This window comes from Triturus cristatus, chromosome 5_1 (assembly GCF_964204655.1).
Source record: "Triturus cristatus chromosome 5_1, aTriCri1.1, whole genome shotgun sequence".
NCBI lineage: Eukaryota > Metazoa > Chordata > Amphibia > Caudata > Salamandridae > Triturus > Triturus cristatus.
This window is the reverse complement of record NC_140587.1, coordinates 518,930,964-518,958,373: the sequence shown is the minus strand read 5'-3', so window position 1 is coordinate 518,958,373 and position 27,410 is coordinate 518,930,964.

Below are 27,410 nucleotides of genomic sequence, written 5' to 3'. Positions count from 1 at the left end.
AATTTAATCAATTAATGATTCAAAACTCATGGGATATTATATGTATACAGGAAACCCATATTCCGATAGGAGAGATCGATAAGTTAATAATTCCGGGTTTTAACCTATTGGTTACAACTACACAAACCTCTAAAACTAGGGGGGTCACTATTTTCGCAAGAACAAGATTCGGTACTCCAACACGTAAAAAGGCTGACACTTATGGTAGATGGGCCATTGTCCAACTTAATATAGGAATCGTCATATGCTCTATTTATGGTCCCAACCTTGATGACCCTACATTATTCATTGAGCTAGAACTAGAATTAGCATCATGGACAGGCTCCCTAATTTTATGTGGCGACTTTAACCTAACAATGGACCAACTACAATATAATCAAAACCAACATACTTATATGGGTCGAAAACCAAGAGTGTTCAGGGCAGTACAAAACTTGACTCTCAGCCATAATCTACGAGACATATGGTCCTTAAAGAATAGAAGGGATCCTGGATACACATATTTTTCCTATCCTCATAGAAAATATGTACGCATAGATTACATATACACGACCATCGATATTGCTTCCAATGCTTTTATTGTTAGAGCCCCAAAGACAATATCGGATCATAACGCACTTTGTTTAATATGTGAAGTCCCCAACTATAAGAGGGTCTGTCCACAATGGACATTCGATCGCAAACTTCTTGTTAATCAAGAATACATCACTCATATCAGGCAATGGTCTCAAGAATTCTTTGATATTAATCAATATAGTGCCTCTCGACTGAACGTTTGGGACTGCTTCAAGGCCGCATTAAGGGGTGAGACCGCTACTTTTGTCGCCAGTCGTAAAAAAGAGCGGGAAAAAATACATATTCAACTGACAAATAGACTTATAGAACTAGAACATTTATATGCTAATCAGTTACATTTTGGGATTCAGGCCGAGGACACTCTTAGTAAGATCTTAGTGCTTAAAGCCGAGATTAACAATGATCTAACTCGTAAAGCGGCCGAAACTCTCCAAGCGAATCGGAGTAAAATCTATGAGACCGGAGAGAATGTAGGGAGATATCTTGCCCTTCGAACTCGGCAATCACAGTCTCGTAACTCCATCCAGAGCATCCAGTATGGTGGGCTGGAATATACCACTCAAGAGGATATAGCTACATGCTTCCATGATTATTACCAAAAATTGTATCAAAATGAAGATCAGCGGTCAGCAGCTGATACTAAGGACTTCCTAGAGAACTGGCTTGAAGAGACTAATCTGGCTAATAGCATTGATGACGATACAAAAGAAGAGCTCGATAAAGAAATATCCAGAACAGAAGTAGAACTCGCCTTAGCCGAATTAGCAGCAGGAAAAGCGGCGGGACCAGATAAAATACCCATTGATCTTTATAAAATATTGGGCAATTTAATCATCCCATTCCTGCATGATCTCTTTCTTGGGATACAATGGCATGGTAAACCCCCCCAATCCTGGAAGCAAACGAACATAGTCATCTTCAGGAAAAAAGATAAACCGCCAGAATTAACAACATCATACCGGCCAATATCCCTGATTAACTCAGACTCAAAAACATATGCCAAAATTTTTGCCAGTCGCTTGAGCAAGATTGTCGAACGTCTGGTCTCTCCCTGGCAACATGGTTTCATACCTGGCAAGAGCACTACAGATCATACACGTAGAGTGATCTCCCTCTTTGACATCATGGGAGTAGGGGGGGGCCAGATGTCGATGATCTTGCTTGATGCTGAGAAAGCCTGCGACCGGGTCTCTTGGCAGTTTCTCTGGGAAATACTAGCCATCAACAACATTGGCCCGGTCTTTATAAAATCTATTAAAGCCCTCTATGCTGACCCCGAGGCAAAAGTAATGACTGGCGGGTGTGAGTCTGAAATTATCAATATTCAAAGAGGTACACGACAAGGCTGCCCGTGCTCTCCATTATTATTCGCATTATATATTAACCCTCTAATTCTCAAATTATTAACATCACCAGTGATTAAACCTATCAACGTTGGCATTTATAGTACTAAAGTTCTTGCCTACGCCGATGACGTTGCGGTTCTAACAACTAATCCCACTGAGGCCTTAATTGATATTGAAGAAACTACCCGAACTTTTGGTCTATATTCTGGGTACTCACTGAACCAAGATAAAACAATGGTGTTATCTACTGCCAATACGCCCTTCATAAGTCCATACAGAGTCAATAAGGCAAAATACCTTGGAGTGAACATTACGCCAAAAATTAGCGAAATTAATGAAATAAACTATGACCCTCTAATTAAAAAAATAAAAGTAGATTTACTCAGAGTAAATAACCTTCATCTTTCCATAATTGGCAGAGGAAATTACGTTAAAATGGTGGTATTCCCAAAGATTCTTTATTTATTTCGAGCTATTCCCCTTCTTGCTAGCAATGACACAATCAAAACATTAGACCGTGCAATATCATCCATTATCTGGAGCTACGGGAAGACAAGGAGAGCCCTAGCTAAGTTAACATTACAATTTTCTAGAGGTGTCTTAGCAATTCCAAATCTAACTTACTATCTATGGGCCGCCTTTTTAAAACAAATGATGGTTCTGCTTACACCCGGCCCCAACATTAACAACGATCATGGTCAACACATACCTTCAATTTATGAGCTAATGTTGGGCAGCAAAGCAAGAGGTTTGCTACTGAGACAAGTAGAACCTTCTTACTTTAAAAAAATTAAATTTAAGACATTTATAGATGCCCGTAAAACCTGGAATAGAATCATTAAAATACTTTCAATTTCAAAATATACCCAATATACACCGTTATGGTATAGCGCAGTCATACCGCAATACCTCAATGATAATATAACAAGGCGGTGGGCGAAGTTAGGCATTATAACCATTGGGGATTTTCTGGATAGCGAGGGTAAAACAACATTTGACGAACTAAACGCTAAATATCATATTCAACCCACAGACTATTTAAAATTTATTCAAATTTACACAAGTCTTAGACAAATTAAATCTGATATAGAATTAAAACCCATACCACTCCTAGACCTTATAGGAAAACATTCTACCAGAATAAGTAATTTATATGACATTTTCATAAAAAATCACCCCGATGACCTTGAATATACAGAAACTAGCTGGGCTTATAAATTGAATAATGTTAATGTTGATATAGATATGACTCTATACCTATCTTCTAAAGTTTTACTTGCCTCTAACTTAAAGGCCCAAATTTATAAAACCACATTCAATATATATTACACACCCTTCAAACTGTTTTCCTGGGGTCAGATAGAACATGATAAGTGTCCCAGATGTACTCTAGGACCTGCTGACCTTATACACATGTTTTCGGATTGCCCTAAACTAGAACAGCTTAAAAATGCCATCATTGAGTATTGGGCCGAAATTTTCGGGCACGAGATAAAAACATCAACTAGTCTGTTTTTGTTAGGATACGATGATTCTCTTGGCCTCACCAACCTAGAAATTCCTGCTATTTACATAGGTACTGCGGTCTATAGAATAACTTTAGCAACAAGATGGAAAGATCCCGAAGCACCAACTTTCCAGGGATGGCTAAATAGACTATTAGCAATCTACAAGCAAGAAATAGCAATTTATGGAGCCAGAGGGAAAAAATCTCGACTTTACGGGGAACAAGTTTGGACACCAATAGCTAATTGGTATGAGCAGCTGAGGGACTAATTAGATCCTCTTGTTAACACACGTATATATAAAGGATTCCTTCAGCTTAAATGCTCTATTGTATGTTAAGAGAACTTCGCTTTTTCAATCCTATTTTTATTTTTAAAACGGCTTATTTTCTTTTTTTTTTTCTTCTTTTGTTTCCAAGAAATGAAATTGGAATCTCATTTATGCTGACCTTATTATTTAAATGCTTAGTACTTGTTGTCTGTTCTGCCACCCTAAAGTTTCGATTATTGCTTTTTTTTTTTTTTTTGTGTTTTCCCCTGGTGTACAGTGCTATACTTCTCTTTTGTATTTATCGAATCTGCTCAATAAAAATTAAAAATAAAAAAAAAAAAAGAAGTTTGAGGCTGTGTGCATGCACTATCTCTGCCAGGACTGGAGAATGTATCGATTAAAAAGTGTGGGGCTGGTGGAAGAGCCCTGTGGGAAGCCACAATTGATGGGGTAAATGGCTGAACGGAAGGTTTCTCCACAGACCTGGAAGCTCCTCTTTTCCAGAAAAGCTGCAAGCCAGTAAAGGGCAGCCGAAGTAATTCCTGCTTTTTCCATCCTTTGAATGAGGATAGGGTGTGAAACAGTGTCAAGGGCTGCAATGAGGTCTAACATTATTATGGCTGCTGAGCTGCCTCAGTCCAAAATAGACTGAAGTTCCTCTGTGGCTACTATCAGAGTGTTCTCAGGAATAGCACTCGTTACATCGCATAGAAATACCAGTCACGCCTTTACAACGCGGGTATTACTATGCTATGCCAATTACGAGTACTATTACAACGCAAAATTTTACAACAACTATACCTTTACCACACATGCCATTTCAACGCCAAGGCATGTGTGGTAAAGGTATACTCATGGTAAACGTTTGCAAGGTAAGTGACTCCAATCTACCTTACCCTAATCCCTAATGTAGTTCCACTGCACGAACCTCCCCAGGCCCCAGTCATCTCCCTACAATAACACTACACCACCCTGCACAATCCCCCGACACTACACTAATTCTCCGACCCTCCCCCGCCCCCCAGTCCTCTCCCTACAATAACACTACACTACCCTGCACAACCCCCAACACTACACTAATTCCTAAAACACTACCCTACACTACACAAACACCACAACACTACCCTTAACCCTAAAACTCTACCAACCTGCATGACCCTCCCCCTACCCCCAGTCCGGTTCCTACACACTAACACTACCCTGCACGACCCCCTCGACACTACCCTAAACCCCAAAACACTACCCCCAGCACGACCCTCCCCCTATACCCAGTCCGGTCCCTACACTCTAACTCTACCCTGCATGACCCCCCGACACTACCCTAAATCCTAAAACACAACCCTACACTACACAAACATTACTACACTACTTCAACACTACCCTAAACCCTTAAAAAGTAACCCCGACCCCAAGCACAACCCCCCTTACCTCTCTCTCCTCTTGGTTCCTCTCACCTGGTTCCAGCGTCGACAGAGGGGCGGTGCACATCGTTGTGAGGAAACGGAACAGTCCAGTTTACTCACATGGTGGATAACCATTACATCACGTGCGTTTTAAAAGCGCATGTGATATAATGGTTTGTATTGTAATGGTAGTCGTTGTTACATCGCATGCGTTGTTACGTATTCGATGTAACAACTTGTGTGGTAACGGCCTCGTTGTAATGGCTGTTTACCAATTCTTAGTGCTACTGCCTGAAGCCCATTTGTGTGGGATGGAGGACAAAGTGCGTTTCTAAAACAGTGGAAAGGTGCTTATTGACATGTTTTCCAGCACTTTGCTTGCTATGGGGAGTAGGGAGATGTATCTATAATTTTCTGCCAGGACTGGATTGTCTGAGGGTTTCTTCATTCGGGATTTCACCGTGGCATGTTTTCATTTTATAGGGACATTGCCACTGACCAAGGAGTTATTGAGGATGTTCATAAGTATTGACAGGATAATGTTCCCGCCTTTTATCAAAATATGAGGGTGAGAGTTGGATCTAATAGTGAGTCTGACTTTATGGCGGCTAGGATCCCTTATATGTATTCTTTATTTAGGGTGGGAAATTAGTTTAATTTAGCTGTGGTCACTGACTCCATCTGCAAGGCAGGACTTGGGGCCATCGTTGGTAGGTAGTTTAGGATGTTTTCTACTTTAGTAATAAAGGCGTTTGCGAACATGTTACAGCAGTCCCTAGAAAGTGGGGTCCCTGCACTACAGGTGGATTCCTACATAAGGCAATTTGCTACCTTAAACAAGTCCTTGGAAGAATTGTTTGCATTTTCTATTTCTGTGTTAAATTAGGAAATTCTAGCCTGTTTTATGTCATGTTGTTACTTTTTCGTGGCTTTCATGTGGATTTTTTAATTAAGATTGTCATAAGATTTCCTTCAGTTTCTTTTAATTTTTTTGGCTTCTTTTTTTAGTTCAGTCAGCTTAGGTGCATACCATGGGACCCAGCCATTAGTCCGCTTGGACTTTTGAAGTTTACATGGAACTAGGGGATTCAGAGAATCATTTACTTAGTTCTCAAAGTTTCTGTACATGGCTGGGACAGGGTTGATAAGACTGCTGTGGTGAAGATTCCCCCCTGAACAAAGTACACGCAGACAGGAGCTGGAAGATGATTCGTCTTTATTGGAGAGGGAGATTGTACATCCTCTCGAGCCGGTAGTGGCTCCCAAGTGCCTCGGTATAATAGTACCCACAATGCACAGCGAGTGCAAGACGTATGGGAAAAAGGCTAGACTGCAACACCACACATCTTCCCCCTTTGCAACAACAGAAGACATGACCAGAAGGGGAGTCCCCCAATGAGGTAGTCTTGTACCTGCGATACATAATGTACTTTAACAATAGATAAGGAGAGGGGGAAAAAAGGAGAGCACAAGGAGTACATCCTTACGACTATAACATACAAATTAGCATGGTATAAACTAGGCACCACACATGTGGGTGCCAACAGGCAACATTGTTTATGGATAACTATGCATGAGAGAACTGAGTGGCTACTAGCTGGCGGTTATCTGGAGGTGGAACATGAGGGCACAGGGCAAATAAGGTGAATGAGAGGGAAAGAGCGAGTGAGAGTGAGATAGCGAGAGAGAGAGAGAGAGAGAGAAACAAAAAGATAGAAAGGAAACAACAAAGGAACAGCAAAGGAAGAAACACAGGGGGGAGAAGTATGTTCCATGGCTACACCCCCAACCCAGAAGGAGCCATATTGTAGGATGGGTGACGGCCCAAGTCTTTTGCATATCGTATTCACCATATGGTAACACCATAGGCCTGCCAGTGCGGGTGCGTATCTGAGGGACTGGAACCTCACGTGCCTCCTCAACCTGAGAATTAGACCCCGCTGTACTTCCCTCAACTTCCCTGTGGTGTAAAGCGCCAAGTCCCTTCGTACTGTCTGAGCTGTTAGTGTCATTAGCTTCCTGAGGTGAAGAGCACTGTGTGCGATCTGAGCTATCTGTCTCTTCTGTGTCACTAACACCGCTCCTTGCCTTGCTATTAGCTTTTTCCCTATTGTCGGCAGCTGGTCCTCTGCCTTCAAGCTCAGACCATAGCCATCCATCCTTTGTGTTTGTGGGAACATTGTCCTTTCTCCATCTTATGACTTTGTTGCATTTGGCCATTCTTGCTAGCGACCACACTTTTCCGTCACTCAGCATGGCGGAGCGGGAGTAGCATTCTCTGACCTGTAGGTGCTCACTAAACTTGCTGTTGCCTTTCTTGCATATGGAGCCTGTTGGACCTGTCAGCCCTAGGGTGGTCTCCCCGTCTACTTTTGTATCGTGCCTCATTTTTTCCACCCTCATTTTTATGTTGGACTAGGTCTCCGGGCGCCTTTTCAGTGCCAATCAGTGTTAAGGTGCAGGTGCTCCCTTCTCCCAAGATGGCTGCCACAGACCCCTGCTACTGCAGAGTGGTCTTTCATAGTAGCACCCTAGCTGCCAGGAGCTGGCTGGAACCCCACAACAATGTTGCGACTCCAGCTCGCCTTTTTGTCCCATAGGTAGCGTGGGGAAGCTCCTGGAATGTGCTGGAACCTTCTAGAAGGGAGGTGCGGTTTTTCTTTTGCCGCCTTGGCCAGAGGTCACCTGACCTAGGGCTACTTAAGTGAGGGAGGGAACTCTTTGTGGTGAGTTGGCCATTGGGGTGAAGCAGAGCTGGAAGAATCCACCAGGAGTGTAGGCGGTAGGGCCTAGCTAGGGACTTATGACTCTGAGAGTGACAGGATTTAGGTGCTGCCTCTTAAGTGAGTGAGGGACCCTGTGAAACCCACTGATCTTGCCCAGCAGTAGGAGGACCCAGAGAACCTCTGCCCAGCCTGACTAGGAAGGACCTAGTCGCCTTCTCCATCCCTACCCCCCTGCAACAGAACCCCTTAAGGGCGCCAGATACATCTGCGCCAACAAGACCTTATCTGACATCTAAGAACAGAAACTTACAAGCCAAGCACTGAGACTGCGTGTCCAGACTGATCTTTAAACTTACAAGCCAAGCACTGAGACTGCGTGTCCAGACTGAACTTTAAACTTACAAGCCCAAGCACTGAGACTGCGTGTCCAGACTGATCCCTGAACTCTGATGTGAAGCTGATTGGAGAACCACCGGGGATCGACCAGGTATTAGCGCTGTGACCCGTGCGCTCCCTGCCCTGGTCTGGGACCCCCGGCAGTGGGCTCCGCTGAACACAGAACCCCCATCCTTAACTTTAGCACCCCCCGTGCTGTGCAAGACAGCGCACTCACCACCGCGACCCTGAGGCCAGAAGAAGTACCCTGCCGGGTCGTGAGGCCCGTGGAGAAGCCCAGGGCCCCGTCGCTGCCGTCGCAGCTGTGAGGAGAAGTGCGCGAGGCCGAGAACGAGGGCCCCCATCATCGCGGGAACGGGCACCTTCCAGCGCGGAGATCGAGGTAAGCCCAAAGGCTGGGATTGCCCCCGGTGCGCCCCCTGCTGGTTGGGAGCCACACCGCACCCTGGGCCCGGGTTCCCTCTCCGTGGGAGTTCCCCCTGTCATCGCGACGGAGAGACCCCGCCGAGGGATCCCTTCCTGGTACCCCCCATGTCTGCCCTGAAGCGCGGTGCCTACGAACTGCACCGGAGCAAGAGACTCGCTCCGCAAGTCCCGTGCGCTGCCTACGGACAGCCCCGTGTTAGACACTGACTGCACCCGAGCACGAGCAGCGCTCGGAAATCCCTCTTACGAGTAGCGCTCTGGGATTCATATGCCATATTGAAGTGTTAGGTGCTATTGATTCCGAGTAGCGCTCTGTGATTCCTATGCCATATTGAAGTGTTACGTGCTATTGATTCCGAGTAGCGCTCTGTTATTCATATGCAATACTGAAGTGTTACGTGCTATTGATTCCGAGTAGCGCTCTGTTATTTATATGCCATATTGAAGTGTTAGGTGCTATTGAGTACGAGTAGCGCTCTATTATTCATATGCCATACTGAAATGTTACGCGCTATTGATTACGAGTAGCGCTCTGTTATTCATGTTTCCTACTGCAGTGCTAAATGTCCTTAGTTGCGAGTAGCTCTCCATGCTAGATGACCCGTTCTGAGGTCGTCACCGGTTAGCGCGCACAACGCGACAGGAAGGTGAAGAGCACGTGTACAGCTACATGTTTGGTAGTTGTGCCCCCAGGCAGTACTATTATTTCATGACTTGCATTTATGGTATGAACAGCCTTTATAGCTCCTGACTGATATGTACATCGCTAACTATTGTATTATCAGCATATGAAATGTACTGCTACCTCATGAACTGCATCTAACGTGATCCACTTGGATAAACTTGAGTATTTACATAACTCCTACAGTGTGGCGTCACTTATTGTGTGTGTTCCTCGTCGCATGTGAGGTGCGTGTTGTATGGTTGCTTTACACACAGACCTTTGGTGGCCCGACCGCTCGTGTCACGTTACCGCCCCATAGGGCCTGGAGACCCCAGGTCTTACATTGTTGGCGAGCGGTGGGATCCTTAGGACCTGTGACCATACAGCACCCTTCCGTGAGGCGGAGGGCGCCACAATTAAACGCCTAATTGTTCCAGAGCTCTGAAACCATTGATTGCTGCATTGTTATTTCCACTGTCCAGGTTGAGAGTACAAGAAGCCTGGTTAGCTGAGAACTATTGCCTATCCCCTAGGAATTTTTCTCCTTAGTGTCTAGGTCCCCACCTGCCAGAATGGAATTCCGGTTAGCTGACCTCGAGGGGTACTCGGTGAAGCAACTAAGGGAGTTCGGGCAGGGGATGGGGGTGCCTGGGGTACGGAGGGCCAAAGGACCGGAACTCCGCACTGCCATTAGGGCATGGGTAGAGGCCCACCCAGAAGGGAAAGAGGATGAGGGACAGGAGGCGCCAGATGCACCTCAGGTGGAGAGCGCCCAGGAAGTACTAGACATCTTAAATGTAGATATGTCGGAAAATGTGCCCCCAGGGAGACGTTCTGGGGCCAGTAGTAGGACAGGGTCTAGAAGGAGCGCATCCCCAGAGGAGTACGAGGACAGGAGGGAAGAGAGGCAACTAAAATGGGAGCTAGCGAAATTAGAACATGAAAGAGAAAGGGAAAGAGAGAACAAGAAATGGGCAATGGAGGAGAAGAAGCTGGCGCACGAGCTTCAGCTAAAAGAGCTGGAGCTACGCGCCCTTCAATTGAACGCGTCCAATAAGGACAATGGTGGCAGCATACCTAAAGAACCTCAAGAGTCAAAGTTCTACCTACCTAAAGAGGTAATTGCCAATTACACAGTGGGGGACGACATCATGAAATGGTTGGAGGCATACGAGGTAGCCTTGACTGCCCATGGGGTACCCAAGAGTAATTGGGGAGGTGGTTTATACCCAGTAGCGGTCCGTGGAGGGAGTTCGGTGGGGCAGAGAGGCAGGGCGGGGGAGGGGCAAGGTGGGGAAATGTAAACACCGGAATATGGATGAACGGAGGTAAGTACACATTTAAATAAATAAAACGAATTTCGTTGCACGCGCTGCATCGCATTTTGCGATGCAGCGCACGCAAAGGAATTCGTTTTGTTTATTTAAATGTGTACTTTCCTCCGTTCATCCATACTCCGGTGTTTACATTTCCCCCTCCTGCCCCTCCCCCGCCCCGCCCCGCCTCTCTGCCCCACTGAACTCCCTCCACGGACCGCTACTGTTTATACCGGTATATACCTCCCAATGTTAGGGACACCCTGCTATATTTGGCCAAGGCGGATCAGGTAAGGTATGCCCCCATGAAAGAGGCCTTGTTAAAAAAGTTTGGTCTCAACCCCGAGAGGTACACGCAAAAGTTTCGTGGCAGCCATAAGCTGTCCACACAGACATGGGTAGATTTTTTTGATTATGCGAGGAAGGCACTAGATGGTTGGGTGCGTGGCAGCGAGGTGCAGGACTACCAAGGGTTGTACGATCTTTTTTTAAGGGAGCACCTCTTGGATAAGAGCTTTCCGGAGCTGCGCCAACATCTGGTGGACCACAAGTTGATGGATCCCCGTGAGCTTGCGGAGGAGGCAGATATTTGGGTGAGCACCCGGGTGTCTCACAAGGGCCCCGGGGGAGATGGCTCAAAAGGCGGACAGGGTTTCCCCCAGAAGAAAGAGGGGGGAGATAAAAAGGTGGAGTTCTCGAAAGGTCCCCAAAATAAGTTTGGGAAGGGAGTAGGAACCCCACCCCCGTACAATTCCACAAGACCCACTTACCCTGACAGGAGTCAGCAGCCTAGGATTGTGCGGTGCTACGAGTGTGGGGAGATTGGACACTACAGGGGAGATCCCAAGTGTCGCAAGCGACCACCAGCCCCAACGGGCGGGAAAAGTCCCGGGGTGAGTAGTATAGCGCTTGGGGTGGAGCTGCCCTTAGCTAGGGAAGGGGAGTGGACAGGCCTGATGCTGGTTCCACTCGGGGATAGAGAAGTGGGTCCCCGTAGTGTCCCCGCCCCCGAACACTGCTAAATATCAGCAGAGGGTGAGAATTAATGGGGAGGAGGTGGAAGCTCTGAGGGACACAGGGGCCTGCATGACCACTGTCGTGCGGCGGCTGGTGTCCCCAGACCAAGTAGTCCCCGAGGAGTTCCATCCGGCCGTATTGGCTGACGGCAGTATGAGTCACTATCCAGTGGCTCGTGTTCCATTTGAGTGGGGAGGAGTCAAAGGCCTACTGAGAGTTGCTGTGAGCCCTGCCTTGCCTGTGGGGTGTTTGCTAGGGAACGACCTGGAGCACACCAAGTGGAAAGATGTTGAGTTTCACGCTCACACCGAAATGCTGGGGTTACCAGGGTGGACTTGCGTAAGCACGCGGTCCATGGCTGCCCGGCATGGAACTCACCCTGGGTTGGAGCCTGGAATCATGGCCCAACCCAAAGCCAAACATGGAAAGAAGAAGGTGGTAGAGGACATGCCCCGTGAGATGGATGGGGAGGCCGCAGAGGTGCCCCCGGAGTCCGCGGAGGTAGATGTCGTTCCTGTGGAGGACTTGCCGACCCTTGCTGACTGGCATGTGGAAGGAGGGCCTACCTGGGAAGAATTTTGTCAGGCACAAAGGGCGTGCCCCACGCTTGAAGGCATGCGGCGGCAGGCCGAAGCCCAAGTGGCCAGTCAGGAACTGGGAAGTTATCACGTGTATTGGGAGGATGGTCTCGTATACAGTGAGCCCAGGGTGCCGGTACATGGATCTTCGAGGGCCATAGTGGTCCCCCAATGTTACCGGGCCTTTCTGCTGGAGTTAGCGCACGAGACACCCTTAGCCGGACACCTGGGTCAGGACAAAACCTTTGCACGGTTGGTCCCCCATTTTTATTGGCCCAGGATGAGGATTGCATCAGACACCTTTTGCAAGACCTGCAAGTCTTGTCAGGCCAGTGGCAAGACTGGGACTAAGTTGAAGGTCCCGTTGGAACCGCTCCCCGTGGTCGGGACCCCTTTTGAGAGGGTCGGTATTGATATTGTTGGGCCATTGGACCCTCCGACCGCAGCGGGACACCGGTTCATCTTGGTTTTGGTGGACCACGCCACAAGGTACCCAGAGGCTATTCCTCTGAGGACCATCACTGCACCGGTGGTGGCGCGGGCACTGTTGGGGATTTTTACCCGAGTGGGATTCCCCAAGGTCGTGGTGTCGGACAGGGGCACCAATTTCATGTCGGCCTACATGCAGGCCATGTGGAAGGAGTGTGGGGTGACCTACCGGTTCTCCACTCCTTACCATCCCCAGACTAACTGGCTTGTAGAGCGCTTCAATAAGACATTGAAGGGGATGATCCGAAGCCTTCCGGAGGGCTTGAGGCGGAAATGGGACGTCCTCCTCCCCTGCTTGTTATTCTCCTATCGGGGGGTACCGCAGAAGGGAGTCGGGTTCAGCCCGTTTGAATTGCTCTATGGCCATCCCGTTAGGGGTCCCCTCAGTTTAGTGAAAGAGGGGTGGGAGAAGACTTCACAGAAGCTTCCCCGTGACATTGTCAGATACATGCTGGTGTTCCGCAGCCAGATGGCCAAGCTGTGGAAGGCAGCCACAGAGAACCTGGAGGCTAACCAGACCGTGATGAAGGAGTGGTATGACCGCAACGCTCAGACGGTCAAGTTAGACGTTGGACAGAAGGTGTGGGTTATGGAACCTGGGGAGCTTTGTGCCCTCCAGGACCGGTGGACTGGCCCGTTCGACATTGTGGAGCAGCGAGGCCAGACCACGTACGTTGTAGATGTGAAAACCCCCCGTCAGCCCCTCAGGGTGCTCCACGTCAACCGCCTGAAGCCGCACCATGAGCGATCAGAGCTTGCTCTCCTTATGGTGACGGATGGGAGCGAAGAGGAAGAGAGTGAGGCTCTTCCTGACCTTCTAGCGGTACAAGAAAAGGATGGTTCGGTGGAAGGTATAGTCCTCTCCCCATCCTTGACCCCAGAGCAACAGAGGGACTGTCGCCATGTCCTGGGACAGTTCGCCTCGTTGTTCTCCCTCACGCCTGGAATCACTCATTTGTGTACCCATGGTGTGGACACAGGGGACAGCCCCCCCGGTGAAGAGCAAGTCTTACCGGCTCTCTGACCGAGTGAAGGATAGCATCCAGCGTGAGGTGGCAAAGATGCTGGAGCTGGGGGTGATAGAACCTTCCAGCAGCCCGTGGGCTAGTCCAGTGGTGTTGGTGCCGAAAGCGGCCCCACCGGGTACGACACCGGAGCTTCCGTTCTGTGTGGACTACCGGGGGTTGAACTCTGTCACGAAGACAGATGCTACCCCATCCCACGTGCAGACGAGCTGGTGGACCGGCTGGGAGCAGCCCGGTACCTCAGCACCATTGATCTGACATCCGGATATTGGCAGATTGCCATGGCCGATGGAGCACGGGAGAAGACAGCGTTCTCCCCCCCGAGGGCCACTACCAGTTTCGAGTGATGCCCTTTGGGCTCAAAAATGCTCCGGCCACATTCCAGCGGTTAGAGAATCAGGTACTATCTGGCCTGGAGTCCTTCTCAGCGGCCTACTTGGATGACATAGCTGTCTTCAGTAGCACCTGGGAGGACCATCTGCAACACCTCCAGGAGGTATTGCAGGCGCTGCAACAAGCTGGTTTAACCATTAAAGCCAGAAAGTGCCAGATTGGACAGGGACCTGTCGTGTACCTGGGACACCTGGTGGGCGGAGGTAAGGTGCAACCCCTCCAGGCCAAAATAGAGACCATCTTTGCTTGGGAGCCCCCAAAGACCCAAACAGAGGTCCGAGCTTTCCTCGACCCCACTGGGTATTACCGCCGGTTCGTCAAGGGATATGGTACCATTGTAGCCCCCTTGACGGAATTGACCTCAAAGAAGCAACCTCGCAAGGTCATATGGACAGCTGCATGCCAGGAAGCCTTTGACACGCTGAAACAGGTGATGTGTACCGCTCCAGTACTAGCAACACCAGATTTCAGCAAGGAATTTATTGTACAGACAGATGCCTCAGAGCACGGCATAGGTGCGGTGCTCTCACAACTCAATGCCGAGGGCCAAGATCAACCAGTGGCCTTCATATCCAGAAGACTCCTCCCACGGGAACGGCGATGGAGCACCATTGAGAGAGAAGCCTTCGCGGTGGTCTGGGCTCTGAAGAAGTTGAGGCCATATCTCTTTGGAACTCACTTCCTTATTCAGACCGACCACCGGCCCCTTCGCTGGCTCATGCAGATGAGAGGCGAAAACCCCAAGTTGTTGAGGTGGTCCATTTCCCTAGAGGGGATGGATTTTCGGGTGGAACATCGGCCCGGAGTTGACCACGCCAATGCTGACGGTCTCTCCAGGTTTTTCCGCCTTAGTGATGAGAACTCCCTAGAGGTTGGGTAGCTCTCCCCTCTTTCGGCTGGGGGGGACGCATGTTGGACCTGCCAGCCCTAGGGTGGTCTCCCCGTCTACTTTTGTATCGTGCCTCATTTTTTCCACCCTCATTTTTATGTTGGACTAGGTCTCCGGGCGGCTTTTCATTGCCAATCAGTGTTAAGGTGCAGGTGCTCCCTTCTCCCAAGATGGCTGCCACAGACCCCTGCTACTGCAGAGTGGTCTTTCATAGTAGCACCCTAGCTGCCAGGAGCTGGCTGGAACCCCACAACAATGTTACGACTCCAGCCCGCCTTTTTGTCCCATAGGTAGAGTGGGGAAGCTCCTGGAATGTGCTGGAACCTTCTAGAAGGGAGGTGCGGTTTTTCTTTTGCCGCCTTGGCAAGAGGTCACCTGACCTAGGGCTACTTAAGTGAGGGAGGGAACTTTTTGTGGTGAGTTGGCCATTGGGGTGAAGCAGAGCTGGAAGAATCCACCAGGAGTGTAGGCGGTAGGGCCTAGCCAGGGACTTATGCCTCTGAGAGTGACAGGATTTAGGTGCTGCCTCTTAAGTGAGTGAGGGACCCTGTGAAACCCGCTGATCTTGCCCAGCATTAGGAGGACCCAGAGAACCTCTGCCCAGCCTGACTAGCAAGGACCTAGTCACCTTCTCCATCCCTACCCCCCTGCAACAGAACCCCTTAAGGGCGCCAGATACATCTGCGCCAACAAGACCTTATCTGACATCTAAGAACAGAAACTTATAAGCCAAGCACTGAGACTGCGTGTCCAGACTGAACTTTAAACTTACAAGCCAAGCACTGAGACTGCGTGTCCAGACTGAACTTTAAACTTACAAGCCCAAGCACTGAGACTGCGTGTCCAGACTGACCCCTGAACTCTGATGTGAAGCTGATTGGAGAACCACCGGGGATCGACCAGGTATTAGCGCTGTGACCCGTGCGCTCCCTGCCCTGGTCTGGGACCCCCGGCAGCGGGCTCCGCTGAACACAGAACCCCCATCCTTAACTTTAGCACCCCCCGTGCTGTGCAAGCCAGCGCACTCACCGCAGCGACCCTGAGGCCGGAAGAAGTACCCTGCCGGGTCGTGAGGCCCATGGAGAAGCCCAGGGCCCCGTCGCTGCCATCGCAGCTGTGAGGAGAAGTGCGCGAGGCCGAGAACGAGGGCCCCCATCATCGCAGGAACGGATGCCTTCCAGCGCGGAGATCGAGATAAGCCCGAAGGCTGGGATCGCCCCCGGTGCGCCCCCTGCTGGTTGGGAGTCACACCACACCCTGGGCCCGGGTTCCCTCTCCGTGGGAGTTCCCCCTGTCATCGCGACGGAGAGACCCCGCCGAGGGATCCCTTCCTGGTACCCCCCGTGTCTGCCCTGAAGCGCGGTGCCTACGAACTGCACCGGAGCAAGAGACTCGCTCCGCAAGTCCCGTGCGCTCCCTACGGACAGCCCCGTGTTAGACACTGACTGCACCCGAGCACGAGCAGCGCTCGGAAATCCCTCTTACGAGTAGCGCTCTGGGATTCATATGCCATATTGAAGTGTTAGGTGCTTTTGATTCCGAGTAGCGCTCTGTGATTCCTATGCCGTATTGAAGTGTTACGTGCTATTGATTCCGAGTAGCGCTCTGTTATTTATATGCAATACTGAAGTGTTACGTGCTATTGATTCCGAGTAGCGCTCTGTTATTTATATGCCATATTGAAGTGTTAGGTGCTATTGAGTACGAGTAGCGCTCTATTATTCATATGCCATACTGAAATGTTACGCGCTATTGATTACGAGTAGCGCTCTGTTATTTATGTTTCCTACTGCAGTGCTAAATGTCCTTAGTTGCGAGTAGCTCTCCATGCTAGATGCCCCGTTCTGAGGTCGTCACCGGTTAGCGCGCACAACGCGACAGGAAGGCGAAGAGCACGTGTACAGCTACGTGTTTGGTAGTTGTGCCCCAGGCAGTACTGTTATTTCATGAATTGCATATATGGTATGAACAGCCTTTATAGCTCCTGACTGATATGTACATCGCTAACTATTGTATTATCAGCATATGAAATGTACTGCTACCTCATGAACTGCATCTAACGTGATCTACTTGGATAAACTTGAGTATTTACATAACTCCTACAGTGTGGCGTCATTTATTGTGTGTGTTCCTCGTCGCATGTGAGGTGCGTGTTGTATGGTTGCTTTACACACAGACCTTTGGTGGCCCGACCGCTGGTGTCACGTTACCGCCCCATAGGGCCTGGAGACCCCAGGTCTTACAGAGCCTAATTTGACTCTGACCCAATCCCCTTTAGCTAGGTAAACGTCTTTCACCCCAAGCTTCTTGTCGTAGTTCTCTTTGTAAATCCTCTGTGCTTTCTCAAGGTTGCTTCTGACCACTGCAGGTGACCATTTGCTTTGTAGTTTGAGGTTCATCCATACTTTTTTGTCTCTTGTGAAAGGCTCTCTTCCACGTAGAATCCTGAAGGGACTGTACCCGGTAATGGTGGGTGTTATGCGATATGCCCATACAGTGTTTTTTATTTCCGTTTCCCAATTCTTACCAGCACTTATTGCTGCTTGAACTGAGCCCATGATTACTCGATTGAATCATTCAGCCAAACCATTTCCAGTGGGATGGTATACTGGCTTATGTTTTGCTTTGATTCCGTTTCTTCTGAGTAAGGCTATCCATCTCTCCGATGTAAATTGAGGACCATTGTCACATGTCACACATTTGGGAATGCCTTCCCTCAGGAATACATTGGTTTGGAACGAGATGACTGTTTCCACGTCTGTTTTCTCGCACACCTCCACTTCGGGCCATTTGGAGTTTCTGTCGATCACGACACGACTATGACGTATTTGGGTATACCCCAAGAGACTAAAATAGGGCCCAGAATGCCGATAGATAGTTCTTCTCAAGGGTGTCCGGGGTGTTGAACTCTCCCAAAGGAGGCCTTAGCGGTTAGTGATTTGTCGACGTTCGCACACTGTTCACACGCTCTCACGTGCTTCTTGACCTCGTTGTCGATGCCCGGCCACCAGTATGATGACTTGGCTCTCCTCTTAGACTTTACGATACCCAAGTGTCCTTCGGGCATCATGCTGAGGATGCGTGCCCTTAAATCTCTCGGTGGAATTACTTTGTCCTCCCTGAGCAGAAATATGGTATCATCACTAATGGACAATTCATCACACAATTCCCAAAATTTCTTTAGTCCATCTTTTAGGTGCTTTTTCTCCGGCCGTCCCTGCATCACAAATTTTCTTATTTGCAGTAGATCAGGATCCTTGTCATAAGCCGCTTTCCAATCCTGCACGCTAATGATGTTTTCAGGTTCTTCCGTGAATGTTCATTCACTTTTTGCTTGTTCCCCTTTCCGCCCCTAATCCCTTATCGCTGGCATCCATTGTTAAAATGCTAGGAGCTGACAAATCAAACCCATGTAGGGGAACAGCTTCAAAAATTTCCTTCTTTATGCTTTAGAATTCTCAGTCGAACTCGGAGTCCTACGTGAAAGCGTTCTTTTCTTTCAAAATCTGGCGCAAGCTATGTGTTTTTGTGGCAAAGTTCCTGACGAATTTACCTTAAAATTCCGCTAGTCCCAGAAATGATCTGACATCATCCTTGGATCGTGGCTTCGGTGTGGCTTTGATGGCCTCGATGATATCTTTCTTCGGAGTAATTCCTTTCTAGCTGATCTCGTGCCCCAAGTATGTTACAGCATGGAGGCCAAATCTGCATTTCCCTAGTTCTGCCATGAGCCCATTCTCTACTAGTTTCTTTAACACAGCACTCAATTTGCAATCATGCTCCGCTTTATTTTTTCACATGACGAATATGTCATCTTGGAAATAAAAGACTCCACTTAAATCTTTGAACAGTTTGTGCATTCATTTTTGAAAAATTGTAGCAGCTGACGCTAGCCAAATGGTAGGCGCAGGAACCTGTAGCATCCGAAAGGAGTGATGAAGGAAGTCAGTTTCCTGCACGACGGGTGAAGCGATATTTGGTGGTATGCCGCTGCCAGCTCTATTGTGGAGAACCACTTGACTCCTTTAGTTTGTGCCAATAGTTCGTTGATTTTGGGCAGTGGGAATTTGTCTACGATAATGTTCTTGTTTAGTTCTCTGAGGTCAATACATAGACGCACCTTACCATTCTGTTTCCTTGCCACAACCAGAGGCGCTAAGCATTCAGCACTCTCGATAGGTTCGATGATGCCATTGTTTTCCAGATGGTTCAGTTCAAGTTGTACGGCCTCCCTGGTGTTGGATGGTATATTGCAAACTTTGTGGCTGACCGGTTTTGCCCCTTCTTTCAACACAATCTTATGTGTAAACTTTGAAAGTTTCCCAATGGTTTCACCAAAAATATCGGGGAACTCCTTTTTTAACTTTTCATTTTCAGATGTTGGTGGGTTACTTGTCAGCTGTACTTGGTCTTCGCCACTAGGGTTGAGTGTGGTGCCCGAAGCCCCCTGGTCAACCCACCCCAGGATGGAAGGCCCCTTTTCCGCAAAATATAACTTCCCTGTGGATTCTCTTCGCTTGAATTCAAATCTTAGTTGTCTGAACCCCACCACAGGGATTTTCTCCCCTGTGAATGTGGCTGGATGTACATCAGCTGGGTATAATTGATTTCCTATGACTCTGGCAAAGTCATTTTCCCATACATTCTTTCTAATTATACTGTACAGCGTGCAGGAGTCCGCCACCATTGATATGTGCACACCCCCAATATTCAGTACGCAGGATGGTTTTGACATCATCTTCCCCTGCTTCTGAGTCTGTCTCATACAATACGCATTTTACTGTGGCATTGCTTGGCTTCCTATCGCTTGTCCATTTACCCACGTTTAGTTTGGACCGTGCCCATCTGGGTTTGGGGAGAGAGGATGTTTGTGTTCAGTGCTAGGAATGTCTTACCAGAATGGGACTATGGAATCGTCCGACCATAGAATGGGGATTGCCTCTTCTGTGGCTATATTTGTTATGTTAGTGAAAAGTCATGGGGGTGACCATGACAGTGTGTAGTTCTATTAATAATTTGTTTTTACTGAATTGCAATCAGATCTTGTGCTAGCATTGTAGTTGTTGCATAACTTCTTTCCTCAAAGTGAAGGTTAAAATCTCTTGGCAGAGTAAAATTTCCTTTCTCAAGACTGTATTCAGCAACTATTTCTGGTAGTGCTTAGACAAATTCTGTGGCAGAGCCCAGGGGATGATACGCTAGGATACCTGAAAAAGTAAAAGTATGTGAGAACTCAAGGAAGAATTGAAGGCGTTGCCTTCCTTGATAGGTGTAAAAGTTCCCTTCAGTTCTTCTTTAAAAATAATGACTATGCCCCTTCTCCTTCTATCCTTTCTATCACATCTGGTAATGGAATAACCTTGGGGGAGGACATCACTATGTCTGGTGTTGACTCGTCTTTGAGCCATGTTTCAGAGAGAAACAGGGCATCAGGTTTCTTATCTTCGAGGATGATAAATTTCTCTGAGCAATGTTTGGGCAACGATTGGCAATTAAGTAGATACACGTGGACCTTAAAGGCGTAGTGAACACTTTTTGATGGTTCCTTGTTTATAAACTGAGTTTACGATAATAATCTGATGTTGCATTCTTTGCATAAAGTGTGCATACAGTTTTTGTTAGGTACCTTATTGAGTCGTCTCAGCTCCTCGACCGAGTACACTCCATACCTGGCAGAAGACTGGCATGGTCTCTGGCCCCTGGCCCCGAATGGATGCGGACAGGCTCAAACGGGCTTGCCTTTCATATGCCCGCTGCGCGCGTCCTCAACCTTAGGGTGTGCCTTAAGTAGCGGGGCCAGACTAAAAAGCTCTAACGACTAGACCACAGCTTCCAAAAATGGCTGCTCTAGTCAAAGTGGTGGCAAGTAGAAAGTGGCTCTAAACAAGGCAACTGAACACAGAAAACAGTACACAAAGTAAAAACAGCCCTTGACCACAACACTAATTGAATCTCAAAAGGACATTAAAATTCCAGAAGAATTCCCCCAAATTTCTTATTGTATGTGATCTCCACATCCGCGCCCCGGAGTGCCTTAAGTTGTGGGGCTGGACTAAAAGCTCTAATGACTAGACCGCAGCTTACAAAAATGGCAGCTCTAGTCAAAGTGGTGGCAAATAGGAAATGGCTCTAGACACATTTCCACTGAACACTGAAACAGTACACAAAGTAAAAATGGGCCCTGACCCGTCCTGCAGCACTAATTGAGTCTTAAAATTATTTTAAAATTCCCTAAGGATTCCCCCAAACTTCTTATTTAGCTGCAGGTAGACTGAAAAGTGACAAATTAAATTACAAGCGTGTAATTTCTGGAGTGCACAATGAGTTGTCACCTATGATGACAACAACAGTTCTTGCAGAGTTTCTTACTCCTTGTTTCTTGAGCTCTGTGCAGATTATCAATTCTGCGGAACACTGTCAAACATGCCTCTGCAAGATTCTAAATACTGATTAATGCAATCATTTGGCACTCTAAGATGCAGCTAGGATATAACCAGTGAATTTTAACCTTCGTAGATCTGTAACCAAAATTGTCTTTGTGTTTTAACATTTAGATATAGGCTACAGAGGTTGTCTCCTCTCATGTAGAAACCTACTGGTAGGGCTGCTGTACCCACCACAAAGTGTTACTATTGAAATCTGCTTTAATTGTCTTCTCAGTAATGAAGGACTCTGCTGGATTGTGTTAGATTGAGCTAATAGCTCCTAGGGGAAAGTCTCTCCTGGTGCTGGGCAGTATGTATATGTAAATACAATTCTGTCTTCCTAAGATGGTAAGCATGCCAATTTTAAAATTATCTGTGCACGATTGGAAATCTTGGCAGGACAGAGGCAAGTACAGGGTTTAAATAACTTCTAAGCAAAATCAAAAGCTGTGAAGCAGAAGGACAACGAAAAGAAGTTTGGGATTCTTAGTAACAAAGCCACATAATCACACACAACATTTTGCAATCTAGAAAAGTGGGGTCAAAAATGGAAGTGGCCAAGGTTTTGTATGCCGGCTAATGTAGAAAGTAACACACTGTGGATAAAAAGATCTATTATCTATATATAACGCTATAAATCTGACAGTTTTCTAAATGATATCAAACAGTCAGCTTTGCTGACAGCAAAATACGATTTTGGGCCAAGATAAGAGCAAGTTTAACACCATGTTAACGTCCCACAGAGCAGAATATTAAGGTCTGGGGGGTCTATGAAACACACCAGTCTTGGATCTCTGTGAACAAAAAGAGTTTTTCCTACTGGTTTCCTTTACCAAGATGTGACCTGTCAAAATCGCTGACTTGTAAGCATTAACCATCCTGTAGACCTGTCATGAGACAAACAAGCTAAAAAAATTGTAACTTCTACTGGGTAGGCAAACATGGCATCAATCTTTTGTCCCACACTCCAGCCAACTCAGACCAGGCGTATGTATAGATGGATTGAGTGGACGGAGCTCAGGAATTCCTGATTACCGACAATACCTCATGTGAAATTTCTGGGATATGCCAGAATCTCCTCATTTCTTCCAAGTTATGTACTGAACTCTAGTTCTGTGGCAAATCTCTGCCAGTCTACTACTCGGGATCCGATACCCCTCGGACCTTTGTTTCTTGGACTATAAAATTGATTGACTCTTTGGCGGGCAGAGGATCTTTGGTGTCCACATCTGAATTTTTGGGGTTATTGGACTCCTTTGAATGCATCTCGAAGCGGGTACTCCCACCTAGATCGCCTTGCAATCACACCACCATAGCAGCCCCCTATGTCTATCTGGAGGTTTGACCCCCACCTGCGAATATACATGTGCACTCCTGGTGGAGTCCGCACTTTTCTTCTGTAATTCCATTTCTGGGACCATGTTTCTGGACCTCCAAAACAGATTAATATAAGTAGACATTCTTCATACCATGGGAAAGGCCCCTCCTCCTCTGGCGTACTTGGCATTTTCTTTAGACTTGCCCACCCTACAACACCCTGAAGAAGGTGATCCGTATTTCGGTATTTCACAGTAACGCTCTTCGGCACAACTAACCTGGATTCAACCAGAGTGAATAATTACAGATGATGCATAGATTTATAATTGTGTTAAGAGGATTCTACACAGAAAGACCTATAAACAAGTGTTATATTCATTGATCTTGTATGTGTAATGGGGCAACTAGATTGTTCTAAGTAAACAATTAGGCAATCCAGTTTACATGTCAAGTCATGATTTGGTGGGCTATACTGTTATGTTTATAATGTGTTTTGGTGTGAATTTGACAGATTTAATGAAGTATGATAGATCACAGTATGGATGAGATATTTTAGTATGTGTGGAGTGATGGGTGTCCTGTTATGAACCTATTTGTATATAAAGTACATTTCAGTATATTCTATTGGTAATTTGAATTGGGAAATTTATATTTTTGTGGTAAAAGACACAGCTATGTACTTTTGCTTGTGAGAAACATTTAAATGAAATGTCATATATAAAAAAGAAATAATGTTTCATAATAAATGAGCTTTGAGAATTTCTGACTCATACATTTATGCATTTCAATCAAGAAATTAGAGTTATACAGTTGTGAATTATGTGGATTTGGCAAAATTTGTTGTTCTGAGTTTTCCCTTTCCTCTGGTTTTGCCTTCTCCTTATTTTTGTCTAGGGCCCTATGTTTAGTAGAATCTTCCAAGTTATGTGCTGAAAATGCCCTTGAAGAACTAGCTTATGAGGAAAGACTTGAGTGTTCTGGACTAAGGGAGGGAACATTGGAACAAGTCTGTGAAAATCTACAGAGCTCTCCATTAGTTGAGGGTACCTGCCTGAGTTGAAATGGGTTCACAAGAACCAGATTCTCTAAATCCCTTCTGCACTAGTGTCTCGAGATTCATTGCAAAAGAAGGGAAGGCATAACCTTAAAAGAACCCCAAATCGTACAGGGAGGCATCCACTGCTTCTGCTTCTGGATTCTGTCTCCAGCTCAAAAACCGGGGAACAATCATGAGGCAAACTTATCTCCTTGATACAGACCCCATAATCAAAGACATTTCTGAAACACCACCGAATCTAGAGGCTATTTGCTCCTGCACTACAGAATTCTAGATCTCCAATCTAGGGTTGGGTTGGATGAAAATGGGAGAAACTCTATCTGAACAAACGCTTTAGCTTTGTAAGGCAGCAAGCACCAGGATGCACAGCCAAGAAGATTGGTTTTTAATCATATTCAAACACATTCTTCCTTTAGTAATCTCATTTAATCCATGTGTAATCCATTCTTGAATCAAAAGTATTTTATTCGTAAAGTTCATTATCAATTTCTACAGGTGCCTTTTAGCCTTTCCCTACACACATCAGTTCACCGTCCTTCATACTGCAATCAGGATAATCTGAACCCAATGCATTTCAGGCCACAACTGCACTTCCTCAGGGGTAGCTACGATAAAACCATTAGTATCGACAACAACCATCTTAATTATAATCTTATTTTAAAATCACGTTAACTGCACTTGTATTCAACAAAACAAATGGCTGCTAGCCAACCATGTCTCCATACTAATCATAAACATGCATTATTAAATCACCCCAAAAAACACTGTCCATCTTCATGCTTATGTTACTACCATCTCAATGCCAAACGATCTCACCAAATACATGCAATAAATATACATGTAAGCGCTCATCTATACTCCTACTATCCATCTGTAACCCAAAATTGTGACAAAAATAACTGTGCTCTACCAAACCTAAATGTGCATTACCTGCAGAGAAAAACGCGATGAACTGCTATAGTCCCATTTGTTTTGTTGAATACAAGTGCAGGTAATTTGATTTCAAAGTAAGATCTATATTTAAGACGATTGTGGATGGAAGAATGTGTTTGAATATGATTGAAAGTAAATGTTCTGGGCTGTACATTTTGGTGCTTGCTGCCTGACGAGACATAAGCATTTCTTCAGATATTCATGCGCACTAACAGAGCGCATTCCAGGGTTGCATGGCCTGTATCGCTGCCTTTGAGCAACCAAAAAAATATGAAGACTTAAGTACGACAACACTTCTGCCAGGCATATCTGCCACTTACAAGAAGGAGACTATTCAGTTTTCAGATTGTCATCACTGGATTTGATAGATTTGTACCCTTATTGTGGGGCTTCTTCTTGAAACAATTTGGAATTTTATTGCGAACAAACCTTTGATTATCTCACCTAGCATATATAGCCCCGATGAAGTTCCTTTGAAAGGAACGAAAAGCGTTGGCTGATGTCTAATCGGTTGTTTTACCAAGAAGAATAAATGAAATATAAAAGACTTCCTTAAAAGTTTGTGACTTCTTTCCTGGTGCACCTTCCTCAAGTGAAATATGCATTCTACGACATGTTTGAGATATTCTACCTGTACCATAATCCCTCTGTCTAGACAAAAGTGCTAAAATTATTTTCCATCATCTGCTAAATATAAATCTAGATGTTAGATCTTACACCACTTAACTTGTTTATAAACTTAACCGCGAATACATTGGGCCCGATTATGATGGAAGTCTCTAAGCTTTAAAACTTATATTGTTGGTTTCAAATCCGACAGCCTTATTACGATGAAGGCTGTCGGATTTGGACCCGGCCGAACGGACCTACTGGGATCCGACGAAGGTCAAGGAGCCCTCCGGCTAATCAGAGGCCACTCATAATCCCCTATCATTGTGATGTCTCATTCCGACAGGCTTTTCATGCTGGGCTTTCCAACATGAAAAACCTGTCGGAAGCCGAATTGCCACAGCCGCCTCCGGTTGGAGGTCTGGTTAATCCCTGCACCGCGCACCTGTCGGTGCCTGCTACGCGGTGCAGGGATTTACAAAAACACCCATTTGTCTATGGGAGCTTGTGCTACAGCCGGTTTACTGCCGTATCACAAGCTCCCATAAAGAAATGGGAGTGTGAGCGACTGCACCATGTGCTGTCTCATCTTAATAATGTGGTACTTCCTGATTCCACAACGGTGTCACCAGACATGGTAATGAGGGCCATTGCCCGTGTGAAGAAGAACACAGCAATTTACCTCTTCTTGAGGTAGAATTTTCTACTGTGAAGAAACCTGCAAAGAGCTGTAAATAATTCATATCGCATTGAGCCTCTTGGAAAGACCACTTGACTCCTTTGACTAAATCTTCACATCTTGCCCCCAGCCTAGTTTGCTGTTGTTGGGATCTAATGTGATTTATGGTGCCTCCCAAAAAATTGATTCGCCATTCCATATCCCCATATGGGAAAGCCACCAACCTTTTGAGTAAGATTAAAATTTGGATTAAGTTTACTACTTTTTGATATTCATAAACTATAGTAGTAAGTCCAGTACCACACATGGCCAACGACTAGTACCACAACTCCCTCCCATAGAAAACAATGGAGGTGGGGCTTAAAATAAAACCCCATAGGAAATAATGTTAAATTAAATATTATTTAAAATAGTTACAAAATATAAATAAATATAACTTAATTTAAAGAAATATATAAAAATTGTACATATAACATCCTTTAGAAAATAACAGAGGTGCAGATTTAATATATAACCCCCTAGGAAATAATGTTAAATTAAAATAAACATAACTTTATCTAAAAATATTTCAGATAGTACATATATATTAGTTAAGTATATCATATTTTCATAACCTATTTTGAATTATCAAAATAATGTAATGCATTTTATTAAAAATAATTACATTAATATTAATTCATTTTATAAATCATTTTTTTTTTATAGTTATCGATTGCACCTTTACAATTTTGCACTAGCTGGAAATGTCTTTCTTAATTTATACTTCAAAAAAATATTCTACATTTAGTTTAATAATTTCCTTTATTTAAACTTTAAGTTTAAAATTAATTTAATAGTGCTGTGGCATTTCTTATTTCTTCTATATCTAAAGTAAATCTATAAAATGAATTAGCATTATTTTTAACAAAAACAAATTTAATAGTTATTTTGGTGTTAAATACATAAGTGCAAGTTACTTCAAAAGTGCAGTTTGTGAATACAGAAAAGTGCAATCTTACTCAAAAGTGCAGTTTTTGAATTAGGTCCAGAGTGTTCGTACCCTTCCTGTAGAACTCACATAAAAAAAGAGAAAGACCCCCAGATAAGTCATAAAAGTAGGAAAGACAACTTGCTGTTTGAAGTTACCATGAAATTCCCAATCTGATGTCCAGCACCCCTGGAAGGCCAAGAATCCAAAGGCTACAAATTATCCAAGGGACGTTTGAGTCCAAAGTTACTCTGATTATCCGATACAGCAACTGTAACTTGTTAAAGAAGGCAGAGGTCAACACGAGTAAGCTGTGTGTCTGACGGACTCTGAAGACAAGCATAGGAATCGTCAAGTAGAAGTGTAATTGAAAACCAGAAACTCAAGGGCTGCAACAATGTTG